This window comes from Neoarius graeffei, chromosome 23, assembly GCF_027579695.1.
Source record: "Neoarius graeffei isolate fNeoGra1 chromosome 23, fNeoGra1.pri, whole genome shotgun sequence".
NCBI lineage: Eukaryota > Metazoa > Chordata > Actinopteri > Siluriformes > Ariidae > Neoarius > Neoarius graeffei.
In genome coordinates, this window is record NC_083591.1 from 31,894,219 (window position 1) to 31,919,716 (window position 25,498).

At 45.3% G+C, this 25,498-nt stretch overlaps 2 protein-coding genes across 4 annotated transcripts in view; one reads left to right on the top strand and one right to left on the bottom strand.

Moving 5' to 3' along the window:
• Window positions 1-313, bottom strand: part of gbp2 (guanylate binding protein 2) — a 95,840-nt gene extending 95,527 nt beyond the window's left edge. Inside the window, exon 1 of the mRNA XM_060906083.1 lies at window positions 200-313. The gene's annotated coding sequence lies outside the window, so the exon portion shown is untranslated. The remainder of the gene's footprint in view (window positions 1-199) is intronic.
• An 8,324-nt stretch (window positions 314-8,637) lies between these two features.
• gbp1 (guanylate binding protein 1) overlaps window positions 8,638-25,498 on the top strand; it is a 40,885-nt gene continuing 24,024 nt past the window's right edge. The window contains exon 1 of one of the 3 annotated variants that reach the window (XM_060906085.1): window positions 8,638-8,689. The gene's annotated coding sequence lies outside the window, so the exon portion shown is untranslated. Of the gene's footprint in view, window positions 8,690-10,252; window positions 10,275-10,550; window positions 10,630-25,498 lie in introns of those variants that run through there. The other 2 variants (XM_060906087.1, XM_060906086.1) reach the window with 2 other exon arrangements.

The following is a 25,498-nucleotide window of genomic DNA, read 5'->3' on the forward strand; positions in this document are numbered from 1 at the left end:
GGTTTTCCCAAATCAAAATATGGTCACCCTAAGATAATGTTATTTTATATATATATATATATATATATATATATATATATATATATATATATATATATATATATATAAATAGCTAGCAGATGTCTGTTATAAAAAAAAAATAAATAAATAAAAATCTTTACCCCGGTTAGAACAGTAAAAATGCAGTGAAGGCCCTTACCTCAGCAGAGAGATCAGTTGTATGGTGTGATGTGGTTAAAATGCAGTAGCTTGTTATATCCTGTTCTAAACGGAGTGCAGAAGAACTCTACACATGTCCTGAATGTGATCTGAAACAGCGCTTCCCCCCTCCATGTGAAAGTGAAAGGAAATGTGCAGGGATACTTTGGGCTAAAAACAAACCCCACACTTGTTTTGATACTGATTTCTCAGAAAGCCCTGGACTACAAGAACGGCTTGGCTGAATCCCTCCCTAGTCACTCATCCACTATAAATAACTCTTCCCAGCTCTGTCTCTGTGCCAGTTAAAGGAGAACTGAAGTCATTTTCAAACTTGCTTTATGTCTTAATTAACGTGTTATTCAATTACGTTTTCGGTTTTATTAACCTTATATCGTGACTCGTATTTGGCATATAACATTACACTTATCTGCATTTTTAGCCATGTTGAATGTAGTTCGTTTGGCTTATCCACGCGATCTTCACGAGACTTGTGCGAGACTTCGAACGTGAAGTGTCAGCACCGCCATTTTGAAAACTGTTTACACAGCGCCCAGATCGCCATATCATTTCCATCCATCCATTATCTATAGTCACTTATCCTGTTCTACAGGGTTGCAGGCAAGCTGGAGCCTATCCCAGCTGACTATGGGCGAGAGGCGGGGTACACCCTGGACAAGTCACCAGGTCATCGCAGGGCTCATACAGAGACAAACAACCATTCACACTCACGGTCAATCTAGAGCAGACCTGGGCATTTTACGGCCCGCGGGCCGCATCCGGCCCTTTGGTTCATTCTGACCGGCCCGCGTAAGGTTAATTAGAAATTACAAAATAAACGTCTTTTCTAATTTTACCTCATGCATGGACTGAATGTGCATTACTTTTATTTTGAAGTTGTGTTCAACAAAAATGCAATGCGCACGAAATCCCACGAAACCTAATCCCGTGATAACTACTTCCGTAATTTGTCCAGACCAACCACAAACTTGTACGTCATCCTTCAAACGGTCCAGCCAATCACAGAGTGTGACATCACCAGCAGGCGCCGGAGCCGATTTGTAGATCTGATTCCTACACCGAATCGACTGATGATCATCTGTCAGCTGTGTTTCACATCTCCACCTCAGACATTCAACCTGACTCTGATGCACTCGTTAAAGACCAACAGAGACTAGATTTCTCTCACTGAACAAATAAAAAACTGAAAAACACCAAATGAGGTGATTAGACTACAAATGTGGGCATCATTATTATAATATGATGTATCTTGCTTGATATTTGGAGTAGAAAGGCAATATTGTGATGTCTTTATTGTGTTTTGGGGTGAATGTGACTGAAAAAAAATGGTACAAACATTCACATTTTGTTAACCATTGTTTTGGGAAATTTGATTGAATAAATGACATTTTTTGTAAGGCAACCTCGTTTTTTCCATACTCTTACCAGTCTTAGCAGCTTGTAAAAACAGTGTTATTTACTGCTTTATATAAAGAAATACAATTAATATTATGCAGAATTTAGTTCAGCCTTTTGGTCCGGCCCTCCACAAAACTTTCTGTTTCTCATGTGGCCCCATGGAAAAAATAACTGCCCACCCCTGATCTAGAGCCACCAATTAGCCTAACCTGTATGTCTTTGGACTGTGGGGGAAACCAGAGCACCTGGAGGAAACCCACGCAGACACAGGGAGAACATGCAAACTCCACACAGAAAGGCCCTTGCCGGCCGCTGGGCTCGAACGCAGGACCTTCTTGCTGTTAGGTGACAGTGCTAACCACTACACCACTGTACTGCCCTGCCATATCATTTCCATCCATCCATTCATCCATTATCTCTAGCCGCTTTTCCTGTTCTACAGGGTCGCCAGCAAGCTGGAGCCTATCCCAGCTGACTATGGGCGAGAGACGGGGTACACCCTGGACAAGTCGCCAGGCCATCGCAGGGCTCACACAGAGACAAACAACCATTCACACCTAAGGTCCATTTCGAGCCACCAATTAACCTAACCTGCATGTCTTTGGACTGTGGGGGAAACCGGAGCACCTGGAGGAAATCTACGCAGACATGGGGAGAACATGCAAACTCCACACAGAAAGGCCCTCGCCGGCCGCTGGGCTCGGACCCAGGACCTTCTTGCTGTGAGGCGACAGTGCTAACCACTGTGCTGCCCTGCCATATCATTCCAATTTAGTTTAATTTCAAGATTTGCCAGCTTCATCAGTGATGGAGTGTCAGTCCTGCGCACTATGCTGCATACACCTGAAGGTGCGCCTTGGGCTGTGCGCGTGTGCTGTGAACAAGGCGCACCTGAGCTCAGTTGAGGAACTGTGTGTTTGCCTATTTAAGGACTGTGCTGATGCATTTGCACTGCAAAGTATTACGATACACATGTACGCATTACCGAGCCTTTCTACCCATTGTCTTGATTTCCTGTTTCTCGTTCTTGTCCTCGCTTTGCCTTTGATATACTGTTTGCACCTCGGCCGACCTTTTTGCCTGGATTCTCGTTTTTGATCTAGCCTGCCATTTTGGATTGTTTGCCTGTGTATATATTGTTTCACTGTATATATATTCTGCACTTTATTAAACTGTATAGTTCTACACATATATCCGCCTCTCTCGCGTACGTGCCATGGAGATTATTCCATACAACTTTGAACCAAATGAGAAGAGTTGGAAAGACGACAGGATAAGGACTAGTCCATCGCACTGGTATTTACATCATTACTGTCGCACAATTAAAATGTGCTAGATCAGGTGGCTGGTGGGTTTTCAAAATAATAAATATATGCATGTATTTTTGTGATAAATACATATTATACTGAGTGCATTTCCCTTGTAATCCTCAGAAAGATTTCGGACAGCACTACAAAATGGTGTCCCCTCTATATTGTGCCCTATATAGAGAGTAGGGAGCAATTTTGGACACAAGGAAAACTTCCAGCTTGATTATGTCAGCATTCGAAGGAGGGGACGCGCGTCTTTTGACAACGTTGGCAGATGGTGGTCACTTTGATTTCCGCTGTATATTTTATTTCTGTCCTACGAAGTCTCACACAGGTCTCGGCAAATCTTGCTTACGGCCATTGCTTTGAAATATAGACTGATATATTACATTGCATACTTCAAACACTCATAACTTGCTATAGCAGTGACAAAATAGCTGTCAGAAATGCATTCCTACATTTAATAAAATGAGAAATAGAATTTTGATAATAAAAAATTTCGCCTTCAGTTCCCCTTTAAATATAGCCTACAGCTACTGATGTACCACTAAGCAAGTCATAGCATTAGGTAAATGGTTGGTTGGTTGTTTTTGTTATAGTGATCTTTTAAATACGCTTTGACTGTGTGTCTTGAAAATCTGTAAATTATCCTTTAAAGTCAAAATTAACTTTCAATAAATATTTTCCACATAACCTAGTGACAATATATCCTTTATATTTGAATTAATTAACCCTTTCAGACTGAATAAATTTTATCTATTTTTATGTTTGTAGCTATTTACATGCGACTTTAGAACATTTATAACAGTTTGTGTCAATACTATTTTATTTCTCCTACTTTAAAAATAAAGGGGAGAAAGTACATAATGGAACGTCACACCTGAACATATTATCCAATTTCTGTTATAGGCAACAAAGAATGTATAAGTTTTTCTGTTTCACTCCATCTACCAGTGTCAGTACCAAACTCACCTAGGTATCATGTTGTGCGTATATGTGCACATGGCAAAACTTTCACCAAAATCACTAGGTGAGATTTGACAAGACAAGGAGCCTTTAATTATCACACGTACACTCAAGCATAGACTTAAGCACAGTGAAATTCCTCCTCCGCATTTAACCCATAGGAAGCAGTGAACACACACACAGGCACACACAAGTGAGCAGTGAGCACACACACATACCCAGAGCAGTGGGCAGCTATGCTGCAGCGCCCGGGAAGCAGCTGGGGGTTAGGTGCCTTGCTCAAGGGCACTTCAGCCCAACCTTCAGGCCATGGCTGCCCCATGTTAACCTAATCGCATGTCTTTGGATTTGATAATTTGTCACGTTGAGAGACAGGCTGATCTGACAACCAGCTCCTACCAGGATATGCCACTCTACAAGTAGTGCATCGTCCTTGTGGGCATTAAAGTCTGCTCCTCCATACTGCAACTCCCCTGGCTGTTAGAAGGACTGAAATGTTTCTGGACACCTGATCATAACACCCACATGTGGGCCTTACAAAAACTGTTGCCACAAAGTTGGAAACACACAATTGTTTAGAATGTTTTTTGTATGCTATAGCATTACAATTTCACGTCACTGGAACCAGTTGGCATGAATGTGAAGATTCTCAGTCATCCAGGTTGTAGTAAACTGTGGGTGGTAAAAGAGGGCAACTGAACTTGCTTGAAGATTCTTGAAGACGTTTCACCTCTCATCCAAAAGGCTTCTTCAGTTCTGTCTGACTAATAGGGAGTATCAGGTATTTATCAACAAAGGACACTCATTTCAGGATTGCAACGTACGCATTCTAGCCAGAGAGGATCGTTGGTATGAGCGAGGAGTTAAAGAAGCCATTTTTGTCAACCTGGAACGGCCATCACTGAACAGAGGTGGTGGTCTAAAGGCCTCTGCATGCTCTTGCAACAAGGCTTTTGCAGACAGCTTTTCGCAGACAGTTGTAATTTATCGTTGAGTGGGGAGTAATAGGCGTGCGTGATGTTATTCACCGCTACAACGCAAGGGGGCGCGAAATCGCTAGGAGTAGTTGGTGGGTGTGGTTAGTGGAGTGTTTATCCTCCGGTTACTTATAATGACTAGAACTGGAGTCGTATAGATGTACGTACTTCCTCACTTCCTCGATCAACCGCTCTTCATGCTGCTCCATCTTCGCTCATGTTTTTAAAAATGGCGGTCGTGAAAACAAACCAAACCGGGAAAGTAGGGAAGCGGAAGTGCATGTACAGCGGATGTAGAGTGGACCAATCAGAGTCCTCTTGTCTGCGACGCTGTCTGCGAGGCTTCTGCGGTGGTCACAATTTTTGGGAGGTGCGCGCAGAGCGTCTGTGAAGGTGGGGGGGGCTACGCAGACGCTATCTGCGACACCGTCTGTGAGGACTGGGTTGTCAGCATAAATTGGCCTTAAGACATCATTTATCAGCCACCTACAATGCGGTCCTTGGCACACTTCCCAGACAACTGAATGCACACCAAATCTCAGCTGTTTTCAGTGACTCACAGGAGGACAGAGAGAACCAACAATCCTTTGATCACCCCAACGACTCTCTAGGCCATTCACACCCAGCCCCCAGTGACCCACACCAACAGGATAATGACACCTTATTTATCCATGAGAGGATAAATACCTGATACTCCCTATTAGTCAGACAGAACTGAAGAAGCTTTTTGGATGAGAGGTGAAACGTCTTCAAGAATCTTCAAGCAAGTCCAGTTGCTCTCTTTTACCACCCACAGTTCAATTGGCATGAACTTCTACCAGCATGATAAAGCAAGATCCATAAAGCCATGGTTTGCCAAGGTTGCAGAAGAGCTCAAGTAGTTCGCACAGAGACCTGACCTCAAACCCACTGAACACCTTTGTGATGAATCGAAACATTGACTGCACTCCAGACCTCCTGACCCAGCATCAGTGCCCGACTTCACTAATGCTCTTGTGGCGGAATGGGCACAAATCCTCACAGTCATGTTCCAAAATCCAGTGGAAACAGGGGACCAACTCAATTTAAATGCTCAGAGCTTTGGAACGGAATGTTCAGCAAGCACATATAGATGTGATGATCAGGTGTCCACAAGCTTTTGGCCATTCAGCATTGCTGAAAAGGCTGGCTGGAAAAGGTGCACAAGCAACAGGGATTACCACAGCCTTGAGGGGATCATCAAGAAAAGTCAATTCAAGAACTTGGGAGAGCCCCCAGGCATATATATATATATATATATATATATATATATATATATATATATATATATATATATACAGTGGTGCTTGAAAGTTTGTGAACCCTTTAGAATTTTCTATATTTTTGCATAAATATGACCGAAAACATTATCAGATTTTCACACAAGTCCTAAAAGTAGATAAAGAGAACCCAGTTAAACAAATGAGACAAAAATATTAGACTTAGTCATTTATTTATTGAGGAAAATGATCCAATATTACATATCTGTGAGTGGCAAAAGTATGTGAACCTCTTGGATTAGCAGTTAATTTGAAGGTGAAATTAGAGTCAGATGTTTTCAATCAATGGGATGACAATCAGGTGTGAGTGAGCACCCTGTTTTATATAAAGAACAGGGATCTATCAAAGTCTGATCTTCACAACACATGTTTGTGGAAGCATATCATGGCACGAACAAAGGAGATTTCTGAGGACCTCAGAAAAAGCGTTGTTGATGCTCATCAGGCTGGAAAAAGTTACAAAACCATCTCTAAAGAGTTTGGACTCCACCAATCCACAGTCAGACAGATTGTGTACAAATGGAGGAAATTCAAGCCCATTGTTACCCTCCCCAGGAGTGGTCGACCAACAAAGATCACTCCAAGAGCAAGGCGTGTAATAGTCGGTGAGGTCACAAAGGACCCCAGGGTAACTTCTAAGCAACTGAAGGCCTCTCTCACATTGGCTAATGTTAATGTTCATGAGTCCACCATCAGGAGAACACTGAACAACAAATGGTGTGCATGGCAGGGTTGCAAGGAGAAAGCCACTGCTCTCCAAAAAGAACATTGCTGCTCGTCTGCAGTTTGCTAAAGATCATGTGGACAAGCCAGAAGGCTATTGGAAAAATGTTTTGTGGACGGATGAGACCAACATAGAACTTTTTGGTTTAAATGAGAAGTGTTATGTTTGGAGAAAGGAAAACACTGCATTCCAGCATAAGAACCTTATCCCATCTGTGAAACATGGTGGTGGTAGTATCATGGTTTGGGCCTGTTTTGCTGCATCTGGGCCAGGACGGCTTGCCATCATTGATGGAACAATGAATTCTGAATTATACCAGCGAATTCTAAAGGAAAATGTCAGGATGTCTGTCCATGAACTGAATCTCAAGAGAAGGTGGGTCATGCAGCAAGACAACGACCGTAAGCACACAAGTCGTTCTACCAAAGAATGGTTAAAGAAGAATAAAGTTAATGTTTTGGAATGGCCAAGTCAAAGTCCTGACCTTAATCCAATGGAAATGTTGTGGATTGACCTGAAGCGAGCAGTTCATGTGAGGAAACCCACCAATATCCCAGAGTTGAAGCTGTTCTGTACGGAGGAATGGGCTAAAATTCCTCCAAGCCGGTGTGCAGGACTGATCAACAGTTACCGGAAACGTTTAGTTGTAGTTATTGCTGCACAAGCGAGTCACACCAGATACTGAAAGCAAAGGTTCACATATTTTTGCCACTCACAGATATGTAATATTGGATCATTTTCCTTAATAAATAAATTACCAAGTGTAATATTTTTGTCTCATTTGTTTAACTGGGTTCTCTTTATCTACTTTTAGGACTTGTGTGAAAATCTGATGATGTTTTAGGTCATATTCATGCAGAAATATAGAAAATTCTAAAGGGTTCACAAACTTTTGAAGCACCACTGTGTGTGTATATATATATATATATATATATATATATATATATATATATATATATATATATATATATATATATTTTTTTTTTTTCAAGCTTGAATACATTTTATTTCATGGTTCTACAGTCCACCATCTGGAAATTAACTGAGTGTTCCCCCCATTTCCAGCCTTTCCAGAGAGCATTATGAATTACAGAGGAGAAAACATCGGTCCTAAAGAGAGGTCACAAACTGTAACTGTGGGGTGGGGACGCCTGTGAAAGTAAACCCTGCAGACTGCAGGTTTCTCTTTGTATCATGTTAAACAGTAACACTGATAAACAATCTGCTGTTTGAAGTACAGAGAGGATGATTAGAATAGATGCTGAAAGTAAATTCATCAAATGTTACACACACACAGAGATATTGCCTTGATGAATATATATTGGGATTTTGGAGAGATATGTCTCCGCATCAACTGTACACACACACAAACACACACCACGGGCGCAGATAGAGGGGGGGATGGGTGGGATTCATCCCACCCAGATTTAAATTCACCTCATTCGTTCCCCCCCACTTATAGGGAGGAAAAAACGTCTATGCTGTCTTTCTTTTCATAAGGCAAACCTCACGGAAAAATCAAAAGACTAATTACCATTCGGTTTATTGAGGTGCACAGCAGTACATACATAGTTGCAACAACTCACATAAAACAAAACAAAGACTGATATTCGGTTGGTTGAGCTGCGCAGACTGCACAGGTTGTGAGCTCGAGCTTGGTTGCTATGGTTACCCACAAGAAGTTTGACAGGCATATCGGGGACAGCTCCTAGTTCAGGACCCCAACACGGCATGCTGAAGGGTGCCAAACCGAAAAGGCAGAAAACGATTGCATCGTTTTTTCAAAAAACAACGACTGTAAGTAAACTGTGCCTTACTTTATCATATCACCTTGCAATTTTTTGATAGTCTGTTCAAAGTAATGTCGTAGTGAAAGTAAAATCGTACGGAGTAGAGATGCCTTTCTGGTAGCCTCCTTCTTTCGGTGGCAGCCTGTAGATACAGTGCTCAGAAGGCAGTTTTAATGTTTAATCTGGCATTCCCTGCCATAATTTCAGCGGGCATATTGTTTCATAAGGAAACTTTGCGAAGAGTTGTTGACTGGCTGCCGCTCACGCAACACACAGGCATAGTTAGAAAGTCAGGATGCACTGGTTTACACTTTACACACACACACGTAGCCCAGCCTCTCGCTATGGTTAACAGTTGGAACTTAGCGGTTTCCTCGCACAACACATGGTGGGGGTGGGGTTGGTTTGCTGGCAGCTTTGTCCCCCCCAGTTCAAAAAACGTATCTGCGCCCCTGAGTCTCACACACACACACACACACACACACACACACACACACACACACACACACACACACACACACACGAGCGTCATGGAAAGACCTCCGTTACAGAGGAGAAAACACAAACTGTAACTGTGGGCATTTTATCACCTAAAAAACATTTCCAAACTAAGAGGACTTATGTCAAAAAATGATCTGGAAAAACTAATACATGCCTTCATCTCTAGTAGGGTTGATTACTGCAATGGCCTTTTCACAGGCCTGCCAAAAAAGACCATCAAACGACTTCAGCTGGTTCAAAACGCAGTGGCGAGGGTTCTCACACGAACAAAAAGAACAGAGCACATTACCCCAATTCTAAGGTCCCTTCACTGGCTTCCAGTAAGCTACAGAATTGACTTTAAAGCATTGCTGCTGGTGTATAAATCTCTAAATGGTACAGGGCCCAATTACCTCTCTGATATGTTGCAGCGGCCTAACCCAATCAGATCTACCAGATCGCAACAGAAAAATTTACTAGTAAAACCAGTTGTTAAAACAAAGTGTGGTGAAGCAGCTTTTAGCTACTATACAGTACATCTATGGAACCAACTGCCAGAGGACATTAAAAATGCTCCTGCTGTTGGCAGCTTCAAATCTAGGTTAAAGACCAAGCTGTTTTCAGATGCTTTCTGTTAAATAATTAATATTTTTACATTTTTTATAATCTTTACTTTCTCTGCATGTTTTAAATTTACTTTAATTTTATTCTATTTTATTCCGCTGGTTTCTTTTTCTCCTTTTTTCTTTTTGGCATTTTATTATTTTAGTTCTACTGTTGTTTAATTCTTATTATTTTCTTTTAATTCTTTTAATTAATTGTTTTAGATTAAAAATAAAATTATTTTATGTAATTTTATTTCTCTATTGTTTACTGTTTTTGTTTTTGCTTCTGTAAAGCACATTGAACTGCCATTGTGTATGAAATGTGCTATATAAATAAACTTGCCTTGCCTTGCCTTGGGGTGGGGACGCCTGTGAAAGTGAAAGTAAACCCTGCAGACTGCAGGTTTCTCTTTGTATCATGTTAAAAGGTAACACTGATAAACAATCTGCTGTTCGAAGTACAGAGAGGATGATTAGAATCGATGCTGAAAGTAAATTCATCAAATGGTATTACACACACACACACACACACACAGATATTGCCTTGATGAATATACTGGGATTTTGGAGAGATATGCCTCCGCATCAACTGTACACACACACACACACACACACGAGCGTCATTTATTCAGCAGTCAGCAGAGGCGGCGGTCCAGATAACGTGTGTTATGGAGACTGGCTTTGTTTAGAGTGTGCGGTATGATTTCTCGGAAATACCTCCGTTACACGAACTCAGTCTAACACAGACTGGGCGGGTCGGGACCGAAGGGGGAGGGGCGCTATCAAAACCTTTAAATCCTGCCGACTGTATCTTTGCAAAAATTTGTCTGTATTTCTGAGCAAGTGCCTTTTGGACAATAAGGTAAGTTTTAGTTTGGTTACCTTATAAGTTGGCTGTACTTTAAATTATATGTACATGATATAAGAAAGTAAATGAAATTGAGATAGTTAACACACACACACACACACACACACACACACACACACACACCAGTATATGAGCTGCCGCACTTTTTAGCTTGACTTAAATTAATAACTTGATGTATGTTTACTTTTTTCATCAATAGTAAGTTTACGCATCCTCAGCGAGTACTGCACAATTTCAGTGCAGCAAAACAGGAGCCTCATATTACACCTCTATCTGCACACTTGTGCGGCACATGTGTAATATCACACGAGTCATTTGTAACAACATTCAAAAACACTGTAACGTTACATGTACGTCAGGAAAAATCTAATAGACCATCATACATTCATTACACCGTGTGATTTGCCTTTGAAGGTGGCTTGGAAGATATTAAATCATTTTAAAAAGATCACTGCATGCAGATTACACACATGAGGAGCAGTGCAAGCAGAACATTTAGGCTTTGAAACATAGAATCCTCTTCAGGGCCGTTTCTTCCTTCAGGGATCCAAGAGCTTTAAAATAAATAGAGTAAACAAAAAACGCACACTTCACTATCACTGGGCACAAATTTTATTAGGCAGTCGCAGTGGGCCCCCTTGCGGTGTTAAAAGGAACGAAAAGAAAGAAATAGAGCATGGAAAAGCTTGAAGAAACAGTGACGTCTTCAGTTCTCTCCGAGGCTGAAAAACGCAAAAAGAACAGCAGGAGAAGAGAAACTGACCCAAAACACATGTAAGAAATGACCATTAGCTAGGCTTAATTAATCGGTTTTAGGCAATTTGTCCACTTCCACTTGTCTTGCTCTCACTTCTTGATGTAATTAAAATGGATCCATTTTAGTGGCTTTGTTCTATACAGAGTAGATGGTATTTCTGCTGGGCTCTGGGCCTGTCACACCTGCACCGGTGCCCGTGGCAGACTGTGCATGGCAGGGGCGTCCACTTCCTAAGTCTGGCCTAGGCCAGACCGCATACCATGGAGCTAGGTAGCTGCAGGGTCAAGTCAAGTCAACTTTATTGTCAAATATGCTATACATGCTCGACATACAGCACAGATGAAATTTCAGTCCTCTCTGACCCACGGTGCAAACAGTCAATGCAATAAATAAAAATAGAATAGTAAGTAAGTAAAATTTATTTCTAAAGCACATTTAAACACAGTTTACATTGACCAAAGTGCTGTACAGAGTGTAAAAATAAATAGATATAAAATATATAAAGAAACAAAAACAACTGAATTAAACGCCAGCAACAAAAGACAAACACTTAATTTCTGACATGACAAAACAAAAACAGTTAAAATGTAGGGAATGCTAATGTGAAAAGGTGTGTCTTGAGCTTGGATTTAAAAACAGTAATAGAGGGGGCATTTCTAATGTCAGGAAGCAGAAGGCAGAAGGTTCCACAGCTGAGGACCAGCGACCACAAAACCTCTGTCACCATTTAGCTTAAGACGAGTTCGGGGAACATGGAGGAGACCTCTGCTGGAAGATCTAAGAGACATGGGAGCCTCAGGGGGATGAATAACTGATATAAACAATATAAACAGTATAAACACTCTAGATAAGAAAATAGAGACTAAACACTCACAGGTATACATATACATACACATACATACGCACATACATACATACACACATACACACACACACATACATATATATAAATTGGAGCAAAGGGACATGAAATAAACAGTACAAACAATAAACTAATAGCTGTTAAGGTGAGGTAGTGTGGAATAGTGCAAATGAGCAAGGTAAAGTGAAATGTGCAGTCCCTGAGTTCAGTGTGTGAATGAATGTTGAGAGTGTGTGTGGGTGTGTTGGGGGGGAGACTGTGAGGGTCACATGATGTCAGATGCTGAAGGGGGGGCAGGGGTGTGTGTGGGCAGAATCTGTGGCAGGGGGCAGAGGGGGGAGGAGGGGCAGAACAGGGAGGGAGTTGAGCCTCTTGACCACCTGGTGAAAGAAACTGTCCTTGAGCCTGCTGGTTTTGGCCCGGAGACTCCGTAGTCTCCTCCCCGACAGCGGGAGGCTGAAGAGGCTGTGAGATTTGTTGGTGGGGTCACCTGCAATCCTGATGGCTTTTCGGGTGAGGCAGGAGTTATAGATATCCATAAGAGAAGGGAGAGAGACACCAATGATCCTCTCAGCTGCTCTCACGATGCGCTGCAGAGTCTTGCAGCAGGACACGGTGCAGGCACCGTACCACACGGTGATGCAGCTGGTCCTCAGCTGGGGACCACCGCTCATTGATGTTTTGCCCCTTATCCCAGAACATCTCCTGGTGGCAGGGCAGTTCCAGGGACGTCTCCCTGTCACCCCCTGCAGCTACCCTTCTTAGATGTTACCTCCCCAAGACTTATCTCGTCTTCTCAGCCAAAGCCAGAAACTTGCCTTCTCTGCCTCCTCTGAAATCTCCCTCATGGCTCTGTGGAGTCTAGCTCCCTGCAACCCCACATCCTTCAGGAGGCGTGATGTGGAGCCTCCCATAAATCCTCTGACCTCCACCTCCACTGGGTAGAGCTTCACGCTCCATCCACCTTCCCTGCCCTCCGCAGCCAGGTACTTGGGCTTCTTACTTTCATGGGCTACCTCCAGCCCCTCTTCCCATGGCACCGTCAGCTCTATTAGTAGAGCAGATTTTCCGACTGGTGTCCACAGCACCATGTCTGGCCGTAACGTGGTGCTGCAGATCTCCCTTGGGAAGTGGAGCTGCCTTCCCAGGTCCACCTCCATGCTCCACTCCACCTCTGATGTTACAAGGTTCGGAGCTGGTCTCCTGCTGGTGTTTTGGGGAGCCTCCCCCTGTCTGAGGAAGTGGATGCTCTGCTGGATACCTCTTGGTCTGTCACAGTTTGCCTCCTGCCGTCATTCCTCGACCACCTCGGCCAGCTTCCTGAGCACCTGGTCATGTCGCCATCTATACCGACCCTGGGTCAGGGCAGTTTTACAGCTGGATAGGACATGTTGGAGAGTGGCATTGGTGGTCCCACAAAGGTCACAGCTTTGCTCAGTTCCGAGCCACTAGTGGAGGTTTTGGGGGCTGGGTAGGGTGTCATAGGTGTCATAGGTTGAGAAAACTGAAGCGAGCTTGTGGCATCTTCCAGACGTCTGCCCAGGTGATCGCTCGGCTCATGACACCCTCCCATGTGGTCCATCTCCCCCGTTGAGCCTGGGCTACAGACTTCAGTCTGTGCTCCTTCTGCTCCATCCTGGTCACTTCGGAGATAACCAAATCCTTCCTCTCCTTCTTGGTTGCCTTGGACCATTGGGTGGGTGGCTCATGCCAATCAAGGCCTCCCCACCCTATTTGGACTCTTCCCACCACCTCCCGGTATTGCAGTCTGCTCACCGCCTTCTGCACTTCCTCCTCAGCTCTCCACTTCCTTCCAGTTGGTACATTGGCCTGCATATCTCTCACAGCACTGTCCGAGGAGTCCCTTAACTCCATCACCAGCCTGGCCTTCTCCTGCCTGTAGCCAAGGGTGATGGATTTCAGGGGTAGTTGGAGGGAATTATGCCCAGACAGGCCTGCTGCTGAGAAGCACCGTGGTAGCCCAAGCGATTTATGGATGTAAGAGTTGGCCTTGGCATCCATCTTACTTACGGCTGATGAAGGGACTTTGCACAGCTTCAGAGGCCACATTAACCTTGGGTACAGGGTGAAGGTATAACACCACACCTTATACTTTCCAGGTAGTTGGCTTGTGCTGATCTTAGCCAGGCCTTCTGAAAGCTGTGAAAGAATGGGTTTCCCCATCTCCTTGTCTGAGAGGTCGGATGTATATTGCCTTCCCAGACTTCGGATAGGCTGGTCCACGATGCAGGGGATGTCTTCTCCACCAATAGAGAAGGCAACTCTATCATTGCGCTCACCTCTCTGCAAGGACATGCTCCTTGACTTCTGTGGCTTGAATTTCATTCTCGCCCAGAAAATCAGCTCGTCCAGCCTTTTCAGGAGCCTAGATGTACATGGCGCAGTTCGTAGCAGGCAGGTAATGTTGTCCATGTAACTCCTGAGAGGGGGCAGTCTCCAGCCTGTGGGTATCCGGACACCACCCACCACCTGCCTTGCCCCGATCAAAATGGCCTCAAAAGCTGCCACGAAGAGGATTGGGGAGATGGAGCACCTCATTGTAATCCCTACTTCCAGTTGTTGCCAGCCAGTGGGGATGTTTCTCAACATGAAACACATTCTCAGGTCTTCAAAGTATTTCCTGACCATGGCCTTGATGTTTTCTGAGACACAGAAGAACTTGAGTGCAAAGGTGACGAGTTGGTGTGATACTGACCCATAGGCATTTGCAACATCCAGCCACACCACGTGCAGATCTTTCCTCTCTCTCTTGGTGGTCTGGATCTGTTCCCAAATCATTGAAGTATGCTCCATGTAGCCAGGAAACCCTGGGATTCCAGCTTTCTGACAGCTGGTATCGATGTAATCATTCTCCATCAGGTAGGTGGTCACTCTTCTTGCCATCACAGAAAAGAAGATCTTCCCTTCGACGTTAAAAAGGGCAATGCTTCTGAATTGGTCGATGGTCCTGGCGTTTTGCTGCTTGGGAATGTAGACTGCCACTGCCTTTTGCCATTCCGATGGAATACTCTGCTTGGTCCAGGCAACCCTCATCAGGGTCCATGGGATATTCAGCACTCTTGGGCAGTTCTTATACAGCTTGTAGGGTATGCCGTTTGGGCCCAGTGCTGATGCAGGTCTTGCTCGTCGGATCACTTGCCTGACCTCGCTGAGTTTGGGTGGCGATGTGTCGAATAGGGATGATGGTTCAGAGAGTTTGGGAACGTACCCGGGAGAGCCCAGTGGCTTGTTCCTGGCAGGGTCACTGTATTGTGTGCGGATGTATTCCTCAAGCTCTTCTTTGGAGGCTTCCAAGGTTCTGCTGGTCTTCTCCTCGAGGACCCCACGTGCGTATTGGAATGGGTCCCTGAAGAAGTTTGCTCTGTCTTTCTTCTTCTTCTCCTTCGTGTGATGCGCTCCACTTTCCTTAGGTTAGCGAGCCTTCCTCAGATGTCATCCCACAGAGCCTTAGACCTTCTTTTTCAGACTCCTCTGCTTTCTTCCAGCGCTTACAGAGCTGCCTTCTACTCACCACCAGGTCATCAATTTCTTTCTCCCTCCTTCCCTTTGTCCTCGCTGCTGGCTCCCTGGAGGTCACCTCGCCATACCTGCTGCTGCACTCCTCATACAAGATTTCCCCAAACAGGTTTAGCTTGGCTTAGACTGGGCCACGCAGGGCTTTCTGTAGCAGGTTGCTCAGGTGTTCATCTAACTTGATCCACTCCTGTGTGTTATTTGTCTTTGGCCATTTGATCTTATTCCTTCGGCCTGGGGTCCTCAGGCTTCTGGTTCTCTGGCTTGATAGCGGTCTTGGTTCACTAGGGGGTGCTAATGGGCCCACTCCTTGGGGGGTTTCGCCATCCCTTTCTTCCATTTCCCTCCTTTCCTCTTGCTCTGCCTCCACAATGTTGGGCCCACTGGCGCTGTGGTTATCGTCCTGGCCATGGATCCCAATTGTCTGACCTGCCCTTTGGGCAGTGCAAGGTTGCTTACAGCTAACACCTCCATATTTCACCCTTCCCATGTGGATGCAAAGCCCTCTGAGTGTTGTTGTTTTTTTTCCATCCACACCCACACTTCCATAAAATTTTCATCTCATTTGTTGTCCTTGCGTTTGTTACCGTTAAATCCGTCCTGGTAGGCCCTTCTTCCATCCCGCCTCTCGGAGGGCCTTCGGGCTGTTTTCTTTTCCTTATTGTAGTGGGTTTTGGGTGTTTCCACTTGGGAAACTAAAGGGTAGGGTTACCAACCCGCCTCTCCCAGGTGCAGTCTATCCTGCTGCCACCAACCTCTCCTGGTTGTCCTCCAGTCTTCCCTGGACTCCAACTGCTCTATTCACAGTAGTCACTGTTTCCAGGAAACATTTATGAGGGAAAGGAACATACACCCTCCCGACAGTCAACGCATTATTCACTTCTAAAACACATTTGCAAATTGGTAGAATGAGTTAATCATCACATGCAAGATTTGTAATCAATCAAATGAATTGCTTATTATTATTATTATTATTATTATTATTATTATTATTATTATTATTATTATTATTCATGAATTACTACAGTTCTGAACTTCAGATTTTAAAAGTCCGGACTTTGATGGATACTTTTTTGGTGGAACACAACGGAGCAAAATATTGTGACCCTCTAATGTTGATGCCACTGGAGGATGGCATTGGGTTTATGTCCCCACCAATGTTAATACCAAACCTATGCCCTTGGGTTTTAGGCAATTTGTCCACTTCCACTTGTCTTACACTCACTTCTTGATGTCATCAAAATGGATAATTTTAGTGGCTAACTACTATAACACTCAGACAATCACAGCCAATGAAGAAATCCATCCATCCATTATCTGAAGCCGCTTATCCTGTACAGGGTCACAGGCAAGCTGGAGCCTATCCCAGCTGACTATGGGCAAGAGGCAAGGTACACCCTGAACAAGTCGCCAGGCCATCGCAGGGCTGACACACAGAGACAAACAACCATTCCCACCTACAGTCAATTTAGAGCCACCAATTAGCCTAAACTGCATGTCTTTGGACTATGGGGGAAACTGGAGCACCCAGAGGAAACCCACACAGACACAGGGAGAACATGCAAATGCCACACAGAAAGGCCCCCATCGGCCACTGGGCTTGAACCCAGGACCTTCTTGCTGTGAGGCGACAGTGCTAACCACTATACCACCGTGCCGGCCCAATGAAGAAATGATTTTCCTTATTTCAAACCTATACCATGCTAATTATCCTAATGGTCATAAGCTGTGTTTTTATTAACCTGCTTAATTCTCAATTTGAAATTGCCAAAAAAAGAGTAAAGGAAAGTAAGGAATTTTGAACGTCTTGAAAATAATGAATATGTAAAACATGCGCTACTACAATGTGAATCAAACATATGCCAGTCTTGCAGCTACCAGATCTCGTTGCACACAGCAGATAAGAACATGTCCACGTATGCACAATATTTTAACAGTACAAATACATTATATTACATTATATCCCTCATCAAAAAATTCCTGTGCAGGGATTGGTCAAGGATGGCTCACGTGACATAAAATAGTTCCACTATTGATTAAGCAATGTATCTTCTGACGTCAAAAATTAAAAAATGGATATGGTATGAGTCAGTCATGGTATATCCTGGATATACCATGAACTGACGTTACAATTTCAAGTTATACGCAGACTTGAGTCACAGCTGTGACTCCGGGAGCATTTCTGTGTGTGTAGATCTACGTATCATGATCATGCCTCTTGAGGCAGGTGATAGCATGGTAAAAAAAATTAAAATAAAAATATTTAAAAAGGTAGTAAAAAAATGTATAGTATGGTACTGTTCTGTCCTCTGATAAAAGTTGTGATTTGCCCTTTAATTTATTTCATTAAAAAAGGGGAGTTTGTAATTTATGTAATCAGTGGCGTGCACAGACATTTTGGGGGGCAAGTGCTCTGGGGGGAAAAAAGGGCACTTTTTTGCGCATGTGGAACACCTTATTATAAAAGTCTGAGATTTAACCCTCCTCTTGTGTTCGGGTCGCCACTGACCCGTTTTAGTTTTTAAAGGTGTAAAACAACCACTTAATGTTAATTTATTACATCAAGGCTTTTTGACTTTGCCAGGAATCTCTAGTTGAACAAAATAGAAAAAGAAATTTTTGTTTTCCTAAATCTGAAAATGGTCTAGCAAAAAATATAATACTTATGTGCAGTTGTTTCTGTATGCGACAGGCTACTTCACGACAAAATAATTACAGCTTGGGCTTAGAGGGCAAACAATACATTTTCACTCAATTCATGTGTTACCTGGCTAGTGGGGTAGGGGAAGAGCTGACTGACTGCCCGATGTGTTGTCTGCGCTACGACAAGGCCGTGGCTTCCAGGACGCTATGCTGCTGCAACCTCACATTGAATGCACTGCACGCTTGTTCACGTGACAGAGCAAGAGAGACAGAGGTCCGGTGTGTGTGCGGAGGGGGCACACATGGGGACATTATTTTCACACACGCTTTTAATGCCATGGCTTTTCTAAAAGATCATGTCGACATTGGCCTCAGTAAACTGTAAAAAAAAAATTCAAAAGGGCATTTTTTTGGACAGAGGGCAGAGGGGCAGGTGCTTGAGCACCACCTCGTGTCTATCTGTGCACGCCACTGTATGTAAAGTTAAATAATATGATTTAGAGCTAAAAGTTTTACATTGCTTTACATTATTTCATGATGTACTCTTACTTTGAAGGCTTGTAAGGGATACGCTATGTACAGTGCCTTGAAAAAGTATTCATAACCCTTGAACTTTTTCACATTTTTCCACCTTACAACCACAAACTTAAAAGTTTTTTATTGAGATTTTATGTGATAGACCAACACAGAGTAGCACATAATTGTGAAGTGAAACGAAAATGATAAATGGTCTTCAAAATTTTAAACAAATAAAAATCTAAAAAATGTTGTGTGCATTAGTATTCAGCCCCCTGTACTCTGATACCTCTAAATACAATCCAGTGCAATCAATTGCCTTCAGAAGTCATCTAATTAGTTAATAGAGTCCTACTGTGTGTAATTTACTCTCAGCATACAACCCCAATTCCAAAAATGTTGGGACAAAGTACAAATTGTAAATAAAAACAGAATGCAATGATGTGGAAGTTTCAAAATTCCATATTTTATTCAGAATAGAACATAGATGACATATCAAATGTTTAAACTGAGAAAATGCATCATTTAAAGAGAAAATTTAGGTGATTTTAAATTTCATGACAACAACACATCTCAAAAAAGTTGGGACAAGGCCATGTTTACCACTGTGAGACATCCCCTTTTCTCTTTAACACAGACTGTAAACGTCTGGGGATTGAGGAGACAAGTTGCTGAAGTTTAGGGATAGGAATGTTAACCCATTCTTGTCTAATGTAGGATTCTAGTTGCTCAACTGTCTTAGGTCTTTTTTGTCGTATCTTCCGTTTTATGATGCGCCAAATGTTTTCTATGGGTGAAAGATCTGGACTGCAGGCTGGCCAGTTCAGTACCCGGACCCTTCTTCTATGCAGCCATGATGCTGTAATTGATGCAGTATGTGGTTTGGCATTGTCATGTTGGAAAATGCAAGGTCTTCCCTGAAAGAGACGTCGTCTGGATGGGAGCATATGTTGCTCTAGAACCTGGATATACCTTTCAGCATTGATGGTGTCTTTCCAGATGTGTAAGCTGCCCATGCCACACGCACTAATGCAACCCCATACTATCAGAGATGCAGGCTTCTGAACTGAGCACTGATAACAACTTGGGTCATCCTTCTCCTCTTTAGTCCGAATGACACGGCGTCCCTGATTTCCATAAAGAACTTCAAATTTTGATTCGTCTGACCACAGAACAGTTTTCCACTTTGCCACAGTCCATTTTAAATGAGCCTTGGCCCAGAGAAGATGTCTGCGCTTCTGGATCATGTTTAGATATGGCTTCTTCTTTGAAATATAGAGTTTTAGCTGGCAAAGGCGGATGGCACGGTGAATTGTGTTCACAGATAATGTTTTCTGGAATTATTCCTGAGCCCATTTTGTGATTTCCAATACAGAAGCATGCCTGTATGTGATGCAGTGCCGTCTAAGGGCCCGAAGATCACGGGCACCCAGTATGGTTTTCCGGCCTTGACCCTTACGCACAGAGATTCTTCCAGATTCTCTGAATCTTTTGATGATATTATGCACTGTAGATGATGATATGTTCAAACTCTTTGCAATTTTACAGTGTCGAACTCCTTTCTGATATTGCTCCACTATTTGTCTGCGCAGAATTAGGGGGATTGGTGATCCTCTTCCCATCTTTACTTCTGAGAGCCACTGCCACTCTAAGATGCTCTTTTTATACCCAGTCATGTTAATGACCTATTGCCAATTGACCTAATGAGTTGCAATTTGGTCCTCCAGCTGTTCCTTTTTTGTACCTTTAACTTTTCCAGCCTCTTATTGCCCCTGTCCCAACTTTTTTGAGATGTGTTGCTGTCATGAAATTTCAAATGAGCCAATATTTGGCACGAAATTTCAAAATGTCTCACTTTCGACATTTGTTATGTTGTCTATGTTCTACTGTGAACACAATATCAGTTTTTGAGATTTGTAAATTATTGCATTCCATTTTTATTTACAATTTGTATTTTGTCCCAACTTTTTTGGAATCAGGGTTGTAAATACATTTGTTCTGTGAAGGCCTCAGTGGTTTGTTAGAGAACACTGAAGAACAAATAAGCATCATGAAGACCAAAGAACTCACCAGACAGGTCAGGGATAAAGTTCTGGAGAAGTTTAAAGCAGGGTTAGGTTATAAAAAAATATCCCAAGCTCTGAACATCTCAAGAAGCACTGTTCAATCCATCATTCAAAAATGGAAAAAGTATGGCACAACTGTAAACCTACCAAGACATGGCCGTCCACCTAAACTGACAGAGCGAGCAAGGAGAGCACTGGTCAGAGAAGCAGCCAAGAGGCCCATGATCACTCTGGAGGAGCTGCAGAAATCCACAGCTCAGGTGGGAGAATCTGTACACAGGACAACTATATGTCGTTGTGGAAATTCAGACGGGTGGGTGGAGCACAGAAGGACAGCAGGCCAGAACTGAGTTCAAAAAACCTCTTTATTGGCACTCTTCAGTGATTTTTAAACTCTCCCAGCCACACACGCATGCACACATGCACACAGGTCGTCTGGTTGGGGAGAGAGCTCTCTCCTCTGCGCTCTCTCTCTCCTTATATAGGGTGCGGTCACTGGGGAAGACACACAAACACACGTTAACTCACATCAGGTGCATTGATTCTGCCACTTACCTTCCCTGACTCCGCCCTCCGGTCACAGACTGACGCTTGACCACGCCCCTGCTGCCACATACCCCCACCACCTGACTCAGGCTGAGCAGCTGTCCGGCCTGCAGCCGATTCCCCCCCCCCGACGGGAGAGGAGAGGAAGTCCGCCACGACCATCTGCACCCCCGGCCTGTGGAATCACCTTGAAGTTAAAGGGCTGGCGTGCCAGATACCAACGGGTGATCTGCGCATTGGCATCCTTCATGCGGTGGAGCCACTGGAGGGGCGCGTGGTCCGAACAGAGGGTGAAAGCGCGTCCCAGCAGGTAGTAGCGAAGGGCGAGGACTGCCCACTTGATGGCTAAGCACTCTTTTTCTATTGTGCTGTAGCGCCCCTCACGCACCTACAGCTTTCTGCTGATGTACAGCACAGGGCGATCCTCCCCCTCCACCTCCTAGGACAGAACAGCCCCCAGCCCTCTGTCCGACGCGTCCATCTGCAACATAAAGGGGAGAGAAAAGTCAGGGGAGTGTAACAGTGGCCCCCCACACAGTGCAGCCTTCACCTCAGAGAAAGCCCTCTGGCATTGCTCCATCCACTGGACCGGATCTGGTGCCCCCTTTCTAGTGAGATCAGTCAGCGGGCTGGTGATATCCGAATAATTAGGTATGAACCTACGATAGTAGCCAGCCAGCCCCAGGAACTGTCTCACCCCCTTTTTGGTCTTGGGCCTCAGGCAGGCTGCAATCGCTGCTGTCTTATTAATTTGGGGACACACCTGCCCATTGCCCAAGTGGAAGCCCAAATACCGTACTTCCACCCGCCCAATCGCACACTTCTTCGGGTTGGCCGTGAGACCCGCTTGCCTCAGCAACCCAAGGACAGCCCTCAGGTGTTGTAGATGCCGTGGCCAGTCATTACTATAGATTATAATATCATCTAAGTATGCGGCCGCATAGGTGGCGTGGGGGCGGAGGACCCTGTCCATAAGCCACTGGAATGTAGCGGGCGCCCCAAACAACCCAAAAGGAAATGTGACAAATTGGTGTAAGCCAAACGGTGTGGAAAAGGCCATTTTTTTCTCGGGATAGTGGAGTCAAGGGGATCTGCAATATCCCTTTGTTAAATCCAGTGTTGAATAAAAGCGAGCCGTGCCTCGTCGATCCAGCAACTCGTCAATACGAGGCATTGGGTATGCATCGAATTTAGACACCGCGTTGACTTTTCTATAGTCCACACAGAACCGGACCGACCCGTCTGCCTTGGGAACCAAGACCACTGGGCTGCTCCAGTCACTGTGGGACTCCTCAACGATGCCCATTTCGAGCATGGCCTCGAGTTCTTCCCGAACCACTTTTTTCTTGTGTTCGGGTAGCCTGTAAGGGCGGCTGCGCACTACCACCCCCGGGGGCATCTCAATGTGGTGTTCTATGAGGCGGGTGCGGCCGGGCAGGGGCGAGAACACGTCCGAAAATTCGGTCTGCAACTGGGCAACCTCCGTGAATTGGGTCGGGGAGAGGTGGTCTCCACAGGGGACCGGAGAAGCAAGCGATGTCAATGTCCCTTTTTGAACCTCCGGCCCCAGCTCCGCCTTCTCCGGAACCAACGACACCAACGCCACGGGAACCTCCTCGTTCCAGAGTTTGAGCAGATTGAAGTGGTAAATCTGTAGCGCCCCACCCCTGTCCGTTCGCCTCACCTCATAGTCAACATCCCCGACTCGCCGTGTGACCTCAAAGGGTCCTTGCCACTTAGCGACCAATTTGGAGCTCGATGTGGGCAACAGTACGAGTACTTTATCTCCCAGTGCAAAGTCCCTCAGGCGCATACCCCTGTTGTACAGGCGGGTTTGCCATTCTTGGGCCTGCCACAAATTCTCCTGGGTTAGGTGTGTGAGTGTGTGGAGTTTTGTGCGCCGGTCAATACCATATTGAATTTAATTTTTGCTTGGGGAAGGTCCCTCCTCCCAATTTTCCCACAGTACATCTAGGATGCAGCGCAGCTTACGCCCATATAATAATTCGAATGGGGAGAACCCCGTGGAAGCTTGTGGGACCTCTCGCACTGCGAATAACAGGGGTTCGAGCCATTTATCCCAATTGCGTGCGTCCTCACAAACAAACTTTTTAATTATGTTCTTGAGTGTGCAATTGAACCATTTGACTAAAGCGTCCATTTGTGGGTGATAAACACTGGTGCGGATCGGTTTAATTCCCAATAACCCATACAGTTCGCTCAGTGTGCGTGACATAAATGAGGTGCCTAGATCAGTCAGAATCTCTTTGGGGATTCCGACTCGGGAGATGACACGGAAGAGCGCTTCTGCAATACATTGAGACATTGGGAAGAGGCACTGCTTCCGGGTATCGCGTTGCATAGTCCACCAGAACTAAAATAAAGCGATACCCTCATGTTGACTGATCTAATGGCCCGACAAGATCCATCCCAATTCTTTTGAACAGGGTCTTGATTAATGGTAGAGGGCGCAAAGGCGCTTTTGGAATGGCCACTGGATTTACTAACTGGCATTCGCTGCATGCCGTACACCACCTACGGACATCGCCGCAAATCCCTGGCCAATAGAACCGGGCCGTTATTCGGGCTAGTGTCTTATCCTGCCCCAAGTGTCCAGCCATGGGATTAAAGTGAGCCGCCTGGAATACCAATTCCCGGCGGCTCTTTGGAATCAAAAGTTGTGTAATCGGCTTCTTAGTCTGAGTGTCCTGCGTCACTTGGTATAACCTATCCTTCATAATGGAGAAATAGGGGAAGGACGGGGTGGCGTTTGGCTGGAGCGTTTGACCATCAATTACTCTCACTTGGTCAAACGCATGCCGCAGAGGCTTGTCCCGCGACTGTTCTAACGGGAAATCCGCGAGGGATTCCCCAAGAGAAGGAGGAGGAGCCTGCGGCTCCTCGCACTGACGCAGTGATGACATAGATGGCTCTGTGACAGTTGCTCCCACCAATGCCACACCGGGACCTCCCCCTGTTGAACTATGGCAGGACCCACTCTTAACTAAATGAGTCATTAATTCCTGAAATCCCGGCCAATCCGTCCCCAAAATTATCGAGTGGGTAAGGCGAGGATTAACCGCCGCCTTTACACTAAATTTTTCCCCTCGAAAAAGAATGTGGACCGACACTAAAGGGTAGTTGTGAACATTCCCGTGCACACACAACACCTTCACCAATTGTGCTCCCCCCAATGCCTCATCTTGCACCAGGCTTTGGTGGATTGAGGTCTGATTACAGCCAGAGTCCACCAAAGCCTGATACGTATCCCCTTGGACACTCACCGGTATGCGATACACTCTGGCCTGATCGAGGGCAGCTCCTGGCGCGTCGGGGATCCGGACCACCGCGCCCACCTCCATTGCCGAGCACTGCTGCTGGAGGTGCCCCGGCTCCCCACAGCGCCAGCAAACCGGCCCGGGCTTTCTCTCTGCACTGGCACTCTGGGGCTCACTCACCTGAGGGGGGGAAGAGACAGACACGGAAGTGGGAAACGGGAGGGTACAGCGGGTGCGGCGGGCCGGTTGGGGTGGAACCGGCCCCCGCCTCCGCGGTGGGGGAACGGGGCGAGAACGAGACACAGAAGGGGAGGGGGAGAGAGAGAGAAGAGGGGAGGAGATCTGCTGTCCTGCCATCGGAACAGCCACCAAATGGTCCTCCGCCAGCTCGATGGCCTGATCCAGCGACGCTGGGCGATGGCACTGGACCCACTCCGCGGTCCCTTCGGGTAGTCGGGCGATGAACTGTTCCAGTACCACCAGATCAACGATTCCCTCGGCGTCGTGGTTGTCAGCCCTCAGCCACCACCGGCAGGCATCCCGGAGTAGCTGGCCAAACGTGAACGGCCGGCCGACCTCCTCCAGGCGTAGAGCGCGGAAGCGCTGTCGATGTTGTTCTGGGGTGTGCCCCACACGCTGGAGGATGGCCCAGCGGAGGTCT